Raw genomic sequence first — 13,943 nt, 5'->3', positions numbered from 1 at the left:
CGTTAATATATAGACATGGATAGGTTGTTTCACGTTCGCGACTTGGCATGTCGTAGTAAGGTTAAGTAAACGAACCTACCAATCTATTGTCGTGGCACACTTTACTCCAGTTCTATTCGAACAGATGTTCTGGAAGCCCGCAACAAGTGTATAATGCGCAGAATGGGAACGCTTCTTTATGCAATGATTTAATGGTCAACGTAATGAATACCATTAATCCGAAACAACCGGCAATCTCGAACGACTCGGCGCGCCCAGACAATAGGCCCCCGAGAATAATGCAATACATACGGGTGCCAAAACAACGACGAGCGTTTCGTGTGTTGGAAAAATGGATGTGTGTGCGTTGCTTGAGCAGTGCCAAAATTCTTCAGTTTTGGCCTCTGTGTATTGCTAAAGAAAGGGACCGTGATACAAGGCATTTGGCAGTGCGCACCTGAATACCTGAAATAATTAAAAAGAACATAAGAATAAGAAGTGGGCGAAAAAGAGGGGAGAGAGATGGCTAACTTGGCATAGAACTTGCGTGGTACCGGGCGCGCGTAATAAATATTTATGGCCCGCCGCACGAGGAACAGTCAAAAACTGTTTTCGCTCCGAATGGGCAGCCGCAGAATTTGTTCCTTTGAAACGAATTCCACAAAGTGGTCGGCGGGAAGCGGAAGAGAGTCGGAGCGCAAGAGGCGGAAAGCGGCGGGTACCGCCGCTGCTCTCCCTCGCGCTCGCGTTTAGTTATTTTTTAGATTCTCACCGCCGTGGACCACTTACAATTGCCTGTCTGGAGAAAGGTGAGAGGCGGCGAAGGAAAGAGAGAGAGCAGATGGCGAGATATTGAGAGAGAGAGAGAGAGAGAGGCAGACACGAGATGAGGAGGATTTACGTGGTTGGAAGAAAGGGCCGCCGCCGTTCGCAATTTAAATTAACGACGCCTTCTGGAGATTTGAACGCCTTCCGAAGAACTGCGGCGTGACAGTGGAAGTTTCGCGCTAAAGATAAAGAGCGAAAAACAACAGTCGTGAACAAGGAGGACAGGCAAAAACGAAGAGCAACCAAAAGGATAAAGAAAGGAGATGAAGAGAGTGAGAGAAAGTCATTCAGACACGTACTCCTTCTCTTTCTCCTCGAGCGACCCCGCTTTCGCAATATCCCAAGACGTTCGAATCCCGAAAATAATTAACGTCGTGCGATTAATTAGCGTCCATTAGCGATATTGCTCACCCCGCATTCGGGGCCAGCGCCGCCCGCGCCCGTACACCGAGGCCGGCGAGTTTCCTGCACGCATGCTTGCTCCGAGGAACGGATATGGGCGCCTCGCGCGCAACTGTTACCTCACCGCGTCCTGAGCGCTGCCGTGCGGTGCATGGCCGCTCATCTCCCTTCTCAGTGCATATACTCCGCTCTTTTGTTCTCAGCTCGCGCGTCCCTCGCGCGCGTGCAGCATCTGGGAAACCCGCAGCATCCGAGTAATTGAAGGCCCGCCGCGGAGCTCGCGCGACGCTGGTGCGCTTATTGACTGATTCCTCGAAGCACATTCGTTGGATGTCTGGGATGTCTGTTTTTGTGTGTGTGTGCAACATGACGACCGTTTTATTTCCTTTCGCTCATCATCTTTTTAGAGGCCGATGATCCATTGCGGCTTTGAGGCAACGCGCAGTAATTGTACTTGTTGCTGCGTTTCGCTCACCTGCGTATTCTTGCTGACATTGCTTGGCGCTGATAATGTGTGTGTGTGTGTGTGTGTGTGTTAACAAGGAAAATGGAGCAGCATGTATTGGATGGATGTGCGACGGTGAGCAGCCTGCGGTAATTGCGAAACATTGAACGCCATCATTCACCTAGAGCGCTATCACGCTTTTTTATTTTTGCTACGGTATTTAAGCTTACATTGTCGGTTATAAGTCCACAGTTAGCTTCGTTATTTTTTTTATTTTCTTTTAGTTAACACGTTTTCTGTCTCTGGTAGCGTGGATCTACATCTAGCACACATTGTACAACTATAATTTGTTGGGGTTTACAGTTTCATTCAATGTAACTCGCTCGTGCTATTTCACAATTTCCCTCTATTGCAGCGCTGCGTTTTAGCTATCTCTTATAGGCATTTGACAAATGCTTTTTCAGCACATCCAGTAAACTTGTTGGCACCTTCCTTACTTCTCTTTGCTTTTTGTTCCCTTTCCTATTCCTATGTTTACTTTTTTTTATGTCCTCACCTTTGAGAAAAGTGGGCGTTGTGCCTTCTCCGGAGGCAGCAGACCGTCCGTCCTAAGATCTTTCATGATATACGTGTTTTTCTCACCAAGTAATACCTTGGCAATAAATGTTATTTGTCTTTATCCAGAGCGGTCGGTAAAGCCTACGAATAAAAGAGAAGTATCTTCGAGTCAGGCGCATTTGTGTCCATGCGAACGAAGAATGCCGACTTTTCTCCCAAACTGCGATGACCTGACCGGCGACAGCCATCCTGCCACTGCTATCGGGTGATACAACCTGGGGCCTCCTGCTGATGGAATTCCAAGCAGCTGCGCCACGTTTTCATTTTAAACCTATACTATAGCTCCTATCTCTTGCTCATAACTGTGTTCCAACGCCTCTAACATGTTCTTTTTTTCTGCAACCCTATAAAATGATAACGATTGCAACTCCTGTGCTCTCTTTTCCTCTGGTTCCCTTCGTATACCTCTGCAGTTAAGCAAACATAAGCAAAGCCACCGTGCAGACCGATGGCCACACCTCCTTGTGCACCCCTCCTGTGCACATGGAGGAAAACAAAGAAGCTGACGAACTCAGTGGTGCTTTCAGCCAGGAAAGGACTGAAACTAACGGGAAAGACAAAATTCGGAGCATACTCCAACATCTGCTTAACTCCATGTCCTTGCTTCTTTCTGGTTTCCAAACGCCGGCTGCTATGTCCACTGTACAGGTGCTTGCCGTACTGGAGCCGATGGTTACAGCTCTTGTATAACAGCTTACAAAGGTCAGATTTGACGCGCCTTTCGTACGCACGGGAATGAGTGGTAGTCACCTGTTTATCTTTTTAAGGCGAAAGCCTTAAACATTTTATCAGATGGTGGCCTTTAAAACGTGACGTGCGGTACAGAAAGTCACGTGAGCCTGCCTCGCGCAGAGACGCGATCGTGTCACGGCTCGTGCGTTTGTCGTCGTCTTCTTCCACAGCTGGCTCCGATGCCACCCATCATGCCAAAAAAGTAAAATTTCATTAACATAGAGGTAATTAAAGCACTAGAACCCACGACCTTTGGTCGGAGTCGAACCCATGACGTGTTAATTAGGGCGAAGTTAATAGGCACAGTTAATTAAGGTAGCGTCAGTGGACACACGCGGACCCATGACCTTTGGGGGGAGAAAATAAGTAATAAAAAGTAACAACGCATTCAGGGGGGGGGGGGGGGGATGAGAATGTCGAGTAATTTGAGAAATGCCGCTTGAGTGCGCTGGCGTTCGCCTTCCCCCTCTATGGTGTATGCTAAAGTACATGACTCAATATTTTATGCATGTCGGTGTCTGGCAGGTCTTAAAGGACCTTTACGGTAATTTGAAGGTAATTTGACAATATATGCAACAATCGCCATTGAAGGATGTCCTGAAACATTTTGACAACATCGAAGTGGGCTCGTCCCATGAGCCGCGATGCAAGATCGTACATTTAGCATCCCCGTAATCTGCCTTCATCATCACTCATCCCCTCTTTTCTTTTGCTGCTGTTTTTCCGCTGTGCAGAGTAACAGGCTTGAACACAAGCTCAGACCGACCTCTCTGCTTTTACTCATTTCTCTCAGACCTCCCGCTATCGTTTGACGCCTTTGTCTCGATGCTTGTTCACGTCTGTCTGCATGCATGACATGCATATGAACGGCTTCCTCAAGAGATAGTGAAGAAAGGGGAAACGCAGGCAGGTTAACCAGTAGGGAAAATATGGTTTGCTATCTTACAATGAGGGAGGGGAAGGTAGAGGGAAAAGCAAGCAGAAAGAGAAGAAGACACAGAGCAGAGAGACACGATCACAGCTGGTCGTTAATACAGCAGACCCTTACAGCACAGGTTCACTTGCGACCGGCTGACTCAAAATGCATAGCTCTTCTCAGTGTTCACGTTTTTCTGCTCTCGTGATGCGGAAGATAAACCTGTATGTTTACTTATGGGGGAAAATATCACATTGTTGCAACGGTCATGACCGTGTTTGTCGGAAAGTAATCACGCTATTTGTACTACGCGTTTAGTCTAACTCTCAATCGGCTTGCGTCATGTAGATAATCCGGCATTGAAGTCGGCAAGTTCGCAGAGGCTGTTTTATTTGCATAAGGTCTGTGCAGAAGCCACCGAGCGAAATCTCTCGGCAGGATTGTCGGTCATTGACTGTATAACCCATTAAAAATTAGTTTCTTTTCTCTTATGACATTTTCCGTCGCTTCTAAGGGCAAGCTGCTGAAAGGTATGCGAATCCTAGTATCTATTTCGTAAAAGGTAACTCCATACCTTTCAAACGCCGCAGATTCGAACACTGTGGAAGATTTCCGTGAATCACAATAAATAAAAAATGTGAGCTCCTTCAGCAGAACAGGTTCCAGCGTGGTATGGCCACGGTGAGAGTTAATGAGTTAACCCATTCAATATGCCTCCCATTAACCCGTTAATTCAGACCTACCTTTGTTATAGTAACTGGCTGATAATATGATGATCATCTCGTGCTGATATCGGCTGCCTAAGCAGCGCAATCCAACCGTACTTGTCAGTTCCGTGCCTAAATTTGCAATGCCATTGCGCGCGTATGTCACTGGACACGATGTCAGACCTCGTGCTTGGGTCTGCGTAGAACTTTACTTGTCCCGATTCCTAAGGCATAGAGAGGGACTGGCCTCCTCCCTGTACTTAGCTTCTCAGTGCGGGGCTTCCTACAGCGCCCCTGCAAACACTACCTTTTGACAGATTTTCTCGCTCTTTTAGCGTCTTCGAAACTTTTTACACGGACTGTTCATCCAAACGGCAAGCTGTCGACGGCACATGTTATAGGCGGAGGATTCATTCATATATATCTTGCGTAAATTATTTATCAAGCGACATCGCGTCCAACATGGTGAATGCCAAGCTAAAAATATTTTTGATGTAGTCGGAATCATTTAAAGTATTGGGTTTTACCTGCCAAAACCGAAATCTGATTACAAGGCACACCGTAATGGGAGACTCCTGGATTAATTTTTACCTTCTGGAGGATCATTAACATGCACCTAAATCTAAGTAACGCGAGCATTTTTTTTCATTTCGCCCTTATCGAAATGAGGCAAGAATTGAACCCGTAACTTCGAGATCCAGCAGCACAGCGCCATAGTCACATAACTTCCATGGTGATATTCCTCTGCAGTCTGAGATGAGCAGTAGGTAAGTCGATTGCATACAGGCATTCTTCTTGAAGCCTACTTATTTACTCCTTTGCAACCAAGTACGCTGCGCGCAGCATGGATAAAATTATTTCAACGCAGACGCGCACGCGCAGAGCATGCTTACTCAGTAGTCACCGCAATGCAGATCACCATTTTTCTGTCTTCGCGATCGTAAAACAGGACCTGGGACAGCAAATGCGGCCGCCCTTGCGAACAAGAAAATGGACGCCCGCCCCGCTTCCTGAGCTGCCGCTTCTGCTGCTCGCTTGGTGGTAAGCGACGGGTTCTGCGTAGCCCATCGTTGCTCTGTTGGTATTTTATTTCTCGAGCCAATTTTTCTGCTCATCACTGGTGGCCAGAGAAGCGTCCCCGAGACTCGAGCTCCTAGCAGTGACTCGGTCTCCCCTCAACCCTCGCTTCGGACACGGCGTCTGCTTAGGCCTAATGGATGACTGTTCCCGGAGGCGAAGCGACCACTCCTTTTACGTGTTCCTTTCGACGCGCCTCTGTTCGGCCAACCACTCCCTGCACTGGCACGCTCTAGCACGCTCTATATAGTAAGGTTGGAGGAAAGGAAGCGGGGTGTACGGGTGGGTTTACTGGTCTGAAGCGGAGATTTCTCTTCCTTTTCTTCCGCAGTTCCTTCCGTTTTCTGTCATCCTTTTTTTTTTCTCAGCCGTTTTGTATAGCTGTAGTGTTGGCTTATGTATTTCTCGTCGCTTCCTTGCTTAGGAGAAATTTGTCGCGTGGCCTGCCTGCGCTGTCGCTTCTTCCCTTTAACGTGAGGGATGCGCGGGCGTCTCATTTGCGTCCGCTGCGAGTGCGTTTAAATAATGATAAAAAGAAAGAAAGAAAGGTAAGAGGGCGAAAACGACTACCGAGGCTGACAAGCGGCTGTAATGCGTCATGTCCACGGCGCTTCTAATTTGCTCCACTCCACGTGACGCATCGCGCGAGCCTTCACCTCTTGACACTCGTCTTTCTGCGTCGTCTTCTCCGCCCTCTTCCGACTTTCCTCGTTTCACTCTTAACCCTTTCGCTCGAGCCTCTCGGCAGCCTCCCCCGTTTCCTATACATCCCCTTTTCGAGGGCTCGGCGGTTGCTTCCGCCGCTGCCACGGCTTACCCGTCCGCCACTAGCAGTCCCTCTTCTATGGCCTGGACTGCAGGAGGGAGTAGAGAGATCAAGAAAGAGGCAGATCTTTCCTCCCTGATGAAGTGAGTCCGCTAATTCCCGAGCACGCTGTTTCAGCTTCCTGAAAGCAGCAGGCTTCGCTACACGCTACGCTGCGTTGTTAACCTGCTTGTGCAAACGAGAAGATAGAAGCACAAAGAAGAAGGGGTGGTTGCCGCAACGCTCTGTTTGCTTCTGTTCCGGCTCCTTAGCTTCCAACAATGGCGGCGTTCGCTTTCAACGGCTCACTTTGCCCCAGTGTGTGAGGACGTTTTGTTAACTTTATACCGCCGTTTCGCCGCTTCAGCCGCACAGCGTTTCGCGCTTTGTTTGTCGCTGGCACGTGCGAGCTTTGTTACACGCGAGCGCTGGCCCCTTATTTGCGAAACCGCAGTCAGAGCCCTTTCGTGGAGAGCGTCTTGCCCACGCGGACTCGGGACTTTCCGACTTAATTGCTCCGCGTGCACGCCGTGCGTCATGTTAAGCTTGCGTCGAACAAAAGTTGCTCACAACAGATATCTTGAAAGGAAAGTCGTAATTACGATTGCTGTAGGAATCACTTCTTCTGACCATCGTCCCGCCTTAGTTTCATGAATAAATATCCCGATTAAGGCAATAAAGGCTGTTCAGCACGCTGGGATATATCTCGACGGCCGCATCCAAAGTCGTGCCACCACTTTTGCTTCAGTGAACTTTACTTGCCACGTGGACAAATTTATTACTGATTCAGGATTTGTGAAAAAAAGAACAGAAAAAAAATCTGTTTTCTCGTAAGTAGAGTTAAGTGTAAAATTGATGCCATGGTCAAAGCTTTATTGAGGAAAATACTGCACGCTGCTACGCTTACTTTCTAAGCTCATACAGAGAACGTGTTAACATTGGTATGATAATATTTTAGGTTTCTTTGAGATAGCTACATTTCATAACACTGCAGAGGTCGCTCGGATTCTTTTCTAGTTCTCTTTTGGTTTTTTAACTTAGTTGATAGCTGGTTACACGTCAAAAATACTATTTTGAAAAGTAGCACATAATGGTTTTCACCCATAAGGTACATTTCCCGTAGCCTCTGTTAAAACAACATGGCAACAATGCGCACCCCATCCTCATACTAGAATGCCTGCCGTTGTGTCATAGCAGCTAAGGCACTTGGCTGCTGAAAACGAGGGTTCGATAGCAGGCCTCAGTCGATCAATTTAGACTGGGACTTAATGCAAATGCGCTAGCGCACTCAGTTCTCGCTGAGCCTGAGGAACCCTAAATAATTCCCAGTAATCTACGGTCTCAATCACAGCACCTCTCTGTGAAGATGTTGCTTAGCGATGTCAGAGTTAATAAAATATCGAATCAATTGAGTGTAAATCTAAAAACTGTCTGCACTAAGCTGCCCAAGCCAAGACAAAGTTTCCAAGCCCCGAACGTGCCGTTTCCATGACGACGCGTCTCTCTCGTCCAGGCCCATACGGATGCCAGAATCGCCGAATGATCTCGAAAATGGAGCGGGCTAGTACTCATGAGGCACAAATCCAGCGCGTCGAGATCCACCAATAAATTAAATCAGGAATAACTGGCAATCAACGATATCGACAACTCATATGTCACGACAATTCACTTGCTGAGGAGGTATTGGAATGCTTTTTGGTTGGCCATTATGTTCCAAATGCAGCCCACTTTCTGACACATGGACCATCACTAAATCACACAAAAACGAGCGCTGAACTTCAAATGATGGCTTCTTGCTAGGCAATAAACCTTTACTGAGCAGTAAACCTCTCACTCATCAATAAACCCTTAGTTGCAGTGTTGCAGTTCAGTGCACCTGTTTGTGCTATTTAGAGTTTATCCATGTGTGAACAAGTGCGCTGCCTTTATAGTAATAACGACAACCCACACTGAAGCGAGAGCCACGGGTGCCGCTATTTCTTCGCGAACGTATAAACGTAGGTATACGTTAAACCTGCCAAATAAGGTACTCGTATTTATCTCATTATTTATCAGCCCCGCTTTCAAGAATAGATACTGTAAGAAAATTTTGCCCGCCGCGGTGGCTCGGTCGGAAAAGGCGTTGCGCTGCTGAGCACGAGATCGCGGGATCGAATCCCGGTCGCGGCGGCCGCATTTCGATGGAGGCGAAATGCAAAAACGCCCGTGTGCTTGCGTGGTAGTGCACGTTAAAAAACCCCAGGTGGTCAAAATTAATCCGGAGCCCTACACTACGGTGTGCCTCATGATCAGAACTGGTTTTGGCACGTAAAACCCCAGAAAGAAGAAGAAGTAAGAAAATTTCGCTAATTCGCATGCCAACGCAAGCTGTCTGATTCAAACGGGCCCAACTTCAGACGTGCGCGACTACATTACCTGGACCCTGGCAAGTATCAATGTATCACCAGGACTTTTCCGAAGGGACTCCACTTCCTTGTGCAGACTATCTTTAGGCGTGACGTTCACCAATGCCCACTCCTTTCGCATAGGAATGGCGGACACTACAGCCTGTGACCATCAGAGGAAACCATCAGCCATATTCTGTGCCAGTGTCCGCAGTATTGCTCACAGAGACGACGCACTTTACTGCTGGGATCAACAAGTTCGACAACCGACCTCGGTCGGAAGAGGCAATCCTCCAACGTAGACGTGCCTCTATATTCTATATCTTATCAGAAGAATTTAAAAGCACTGGGGTGCTTTTTGCGATCCAACGGAATCAGTGAACGCCTGTATTACGTCTCGTTTTTTTTTTTTTTTGTCTTTACTTCTTGTCCTTCTCCGCCTTCCTTCTTTCTAAAATCCTTTTCCCCAACCAAAGTGCAGGGTAGTGAACCGGAGATTTGTTTCTGGTTACCCTGTCTTTATTCTCTCTCTTTCTCCCTGAAGTTGTCTAATAAAATAAGCTAAGTTGTCCAATCAACGTGAAACAGTATAGGTAGGTAGGTAAAAACTTTGTTTTTGTCCGGCAAGTTAATAAGGTGGGCTTCACCCTGCCTAGGCGTCTGACAGGAGCCTAGTATGAATGATCAAATAATAATTTGTGATAAACAAGAAAAAATAGCGTAGTTTGCAATGGAGGCGCAATGCTAAAGAGACAGTGGAGCTGACGGGCACCTAGCTAGCACTGGCTTTTTGGCTAGGCTAAGCACGACAGAGTCATCCCCAGCATTTTCCGGAATTCATTGATTATTGATCAACTATCGATTAGTGATTTATTGGCTACCGATTGGCTATCACAAGGTATTGGCCACGTATTTGGGCTAGGCTAAGCACTAGCAAGTCATCCCCAGCATTTTCCGGAATTTATCAATTATTGATCGATTATCAATTAGCTATTGATTGGCTATCGAATATATATCGATGACTGTCTAAGCTTAAGTAGTCTCAACGATGCTTAGCTAGACTTAGCCAGGCTTACCTTCGCTAGTTCACAGGGGTATGTGCCATTGCGCTTGGACCCTTTCTGCACTACCGCCAGGATCGACCCACAATTTCTGTTCGCATGTTACGGACTAACGCTCGGCTTAAACAGCTCCGGTGTTAAAACGAAAGCGTCACGACGCGTGACCCACAGACTCGATCATTTGGGATCAGCCATCACTTCATCGCTGTATACTTGGCTCTGTACTTCATCGCTTACGCCAAATCGCTATGGTCTCGTTATTACAAACCACCAGGTGTGCCTCTTACGCTTTTTTTTTTCTTTCCCATATGTGTGCACGACGATCCGAACAAATAGACTGGGGCATAAGTGATATTACCTGAAAACGAGAGACGTTGAATGCAGATGACAAAGTGAGGAAACGAGAATAGAACTCGTAAAATGAACGCGCGAATATTCGAATGCGAACTTCAACAGTTAAAGAAGAAAGGGGGAAAAAATGCGCGATAACGTACAACGCCGAGTGCAAGCAAAATAAGCTATGGAACCGTGGAGGGCGGTAGCGGCGAGCCGTAATACGGTCTGAAAATATGGGTTCGCTTCCAAATTCCGCGGGTGTCTCGCAGCATTTCCTTCGGAGGCGATTCCCCTTCCGAGAGGGGCGTGAATCGTATCACGTCTAAGCCGGCCCCATTTGCCCCGGTACTTTCCCATTGCTTCCTTCTTTCTATCGCTCTTGTCCTTGCCGTTTTTCTTCTGTTCTTCCGATGCGGTGTTCTTCTTTCCTTACACTTTTTTTTTCTTTTTCTTTCCACAAGTAGCCGCGCTCCTTCCTGGTCTGTCCTATAGAGTGCCGAAGACTCATTTCGCGCGAGTCAACGCTCCTCAATGAAGAGCTCGACTGCTATAGCTTGGCCCGCAGCTGGCCTTCGGCTTAGTCTACGCCGTTTAGGAAAGGCTAGCTAGAAGACCAGGTTAGACATTTTCTTTCTATCTTTTCTCTCTCTCTCTCTCTTTCTGAGTACTTGCATTCCCGCAGTGCGAAGGCAGGCGCTCCTCGAGTATGACCCAAGAAGTCCCGTTGCCGTCCAACGGAAGCACGCTTCAAATATTCTCGACGACTGATAAAAAATAGACGCGAATAAAAGAAAAATGATGCATGTAGAAGCCTGTAACGTTCGAGTGCTCTAAGGGAGTGTTGCGACCCGAGGTATTAGTCCACTCCCTCTTTTAACGTCAAGTTAAGCGCATAATGTTATTGACGGACCTCTGAAGTATGCGCGAGTTCAATTTTTTTTCGGCACCTATTTCTACGTTGCAAGCATGGCGAAGTTAATTTAAATATTGCCGTCCGTAGACATTTATACGGATTACTTGTTGCCATGATTAGCCAAACATGGCGGGTGAAGCCCCCGAAATCAGAAATGACGCGCCAGTTAGTTTCCTCGGCCGATTTGCGCGGTCCCATGGAGTAGAGCCTTGCACATGGAGTCCCGAATATTGCGGCTGTTACATACGACGCTTAAAAGCGGTAGCTTCCTCGTTGCCCTTTCTCTTGAAGACCAAATGATCTATCTCGATTAATTATGATCTGCATTGACTCGAATATGATCGAAAGGGTGAATTTTCAGCGGTGTCAGACAAGTATGCGCAAATTGAATGCATATACGTAGTACCGAATGTAAGTGCTCGTGACCGCGTCTAGGCGACCTGATATTGCTTCTTCTATGAGTCTCTTTTGCGCTTATACTCAGATTAGTTACTATCAACTGTGCAGAAACTCGTATGCTCTGCTATATACAGGGGTATACAGGGGATGTACTAAGTGAATGCTTGAGTATCATTTCTTAACAATTTTCGAGCAGAGGGAATCGGTCTACGGGAGACGGCTTTTTTTCTTCGATGCACCGTTATCAGTGGCACTATACGTCAAGTACGAGCACTGTTGTAAATGAATGATAATTGCATTCATGCTCTGACACAGTGGACGCTCTTGATATACGCATGTCTATTATTTCCTATCGTATGATTTACTCCTAATTTCGTAACTCTCTAACATACAAAGAATATAACTTTACAGAAACTAACCCTGATATATACACGTCTCCTAGGCAGACCTTCCGGCAAGTCTCATAATGAATATTGTTGGTTAGGTCCCTAAACACCCTTGAAGACATAGTGCATCTGAGCCCTAGTTCATATTGTTACGTGAAGTACGAGTCAATTAAACGAGAAACTATTTACAGATTATATTTGCAGCAACGGCTGCAGAGCTGACCGGTTAGATTCACAGCGCGAGCCCAGTTCGTTCTTCCTCCTCTTAATTGCTCGAGTGATGGCGCTCGCCAGTCTCGTTCAAACGACCAAATAAAACACGCGTGTAGCCTATAATCCCCCGGCGGTAGAAGCGACGTCTTGGAGCATCTAAATGTCATCACTGGGAGGGTGATGCTTTCAGTCCTGTAACGTGCACGATATCACTGGACTGGGAAGCAGATGAGGCGTCAGGGGCGATTTCGTAGGTGACGGGAGTCACGGCACGAAGCACTCGGTATGGTTCTGTGTAGCGAGACAGCAGTTTTTCTGACAGGCAGATCTGACGCGACGGAGACCACAGAAGCTCCAAAGAACCGGGCGGGAAGTGCACGTCTCGGTGTCGCCGGTCGTACAAACGCCTTTGACTCTCTTGGGAGTTCAGAAGGCGGTCACGGGTATAATTTCCCTTGCGTGGGCAGTGCGGGCGATGGCATCAAGTGCATATTCACTTGTCGGTGCTGTTGAACAGGGAGTGTTGTGTCCAGGGACAGTGCTAGTTCTCGGCCGGACAGAAGGAAAAATGTGGAATAACCGGCTGTGTGGTGATGCGAGAAATTATACGCAAACGTCAGTGTGGTCTGTAGAGACATACTTCGCGAGCATGCCTGTGAGAGTGCGATTCAGACGCTCCGTGAGGCTATTTGTTTGCGGATGGTATGAAGTGGATAGCTTGTGCCTCGTTGCACAGGACTGCAGGATGTCTGCGATAACTTTTGATAGGATTGTCCGGCCACGGTCTGCGAGAAGTTGTCGTGGAGCTCCATGTAATAAAATCACGTCGCGTAGAAGAAAATCGGTGATATCTGTGGGGCAGCGTGTAGGGAACGCTCGGGTGATGGCGTAGCGCGTGGCTTAATCCGTGGCCACAGCGATCCACCTGTTCCCAGAGTTAGATAGAGGAAAAAAGCTCGCCTTGCGGCCAAGCCGTCCCTAGTATTATTTTAGGACAAGCTTGATGATGTATTTTACCATGTAGTATTAGCGAAACCATCATTGTTTTCTTTAACGCACTCAGAAATTTGGCCATTATGGACGAATTTCTTACTGTTTTAGTTTTTATTACTTATTACAGTTAGCACGAGTTAAGTGGTAGACTTTGTTTGAGCGGTGAATTAAATTTTATTCGTAAGTGTCAAATGACCCATTGGGCGAAATGCAGCACCACTGACGTGGAACCTGGGGAGGTGCGAAGCATGCAGTGATGCACCGCTAATGGGCTCATACTGCCTTAAGCAACGGCTCATAACCCCGTAAACGCTGACTCCCCATTACGACGACAGAAGAGAAGTGAAATTATACGCTGGAATGATGAGCGGCAACGCAGCCAGCTGTGGAAGCAGACGACGAAGACGAACGCGGGAGCAGTGGCACAAGCACGCGCAGAACGTGAGCATGAGCCGCTTGCTTACCGTGACTAGGCCGACGACCACGACAGGAGAGGCCGACAGCCCGGTCGCATAAGGTGCTTCGGACCTAAAAGGGCCAAGTAGGTCCAACCCAACCCGAAAGATTGGCTTCGCGGGAATATCGAGTGGTTGAAGTTACCCGGCAGGGAGCGTCATATGGTGTCTTGCGTCGCTGGCATTTCCCACACGCTGCGACGTATCTTCGAACAGAGCAAGCAAGCCCTGACCAAAAGAAGCGTCGGCGGATCCGGTCGTGAAGTTCGTAGAGAATAGCCGAGCGAAGGTGTT

The sequence above is a fragment of the Dermacentor silvarum genome, chromosome 2 (assembly GCF_013339745.2).
Source record: "Dermacentor silvarum isolate Dsil-2018 chromosome 2, BIME_Dsil_1.4, whole genome shotgun sequence".
NCBI classification, from domain to species: domain Eukaryota; kingdom Metazoa; phylum Arthropoda; class Arachnida; order Ixodida; family Ixodidae; genus Dermacentor; species Dermacentor silvarum.
This window is presented reverse-complemented; position numbering follows the sequence as displayed.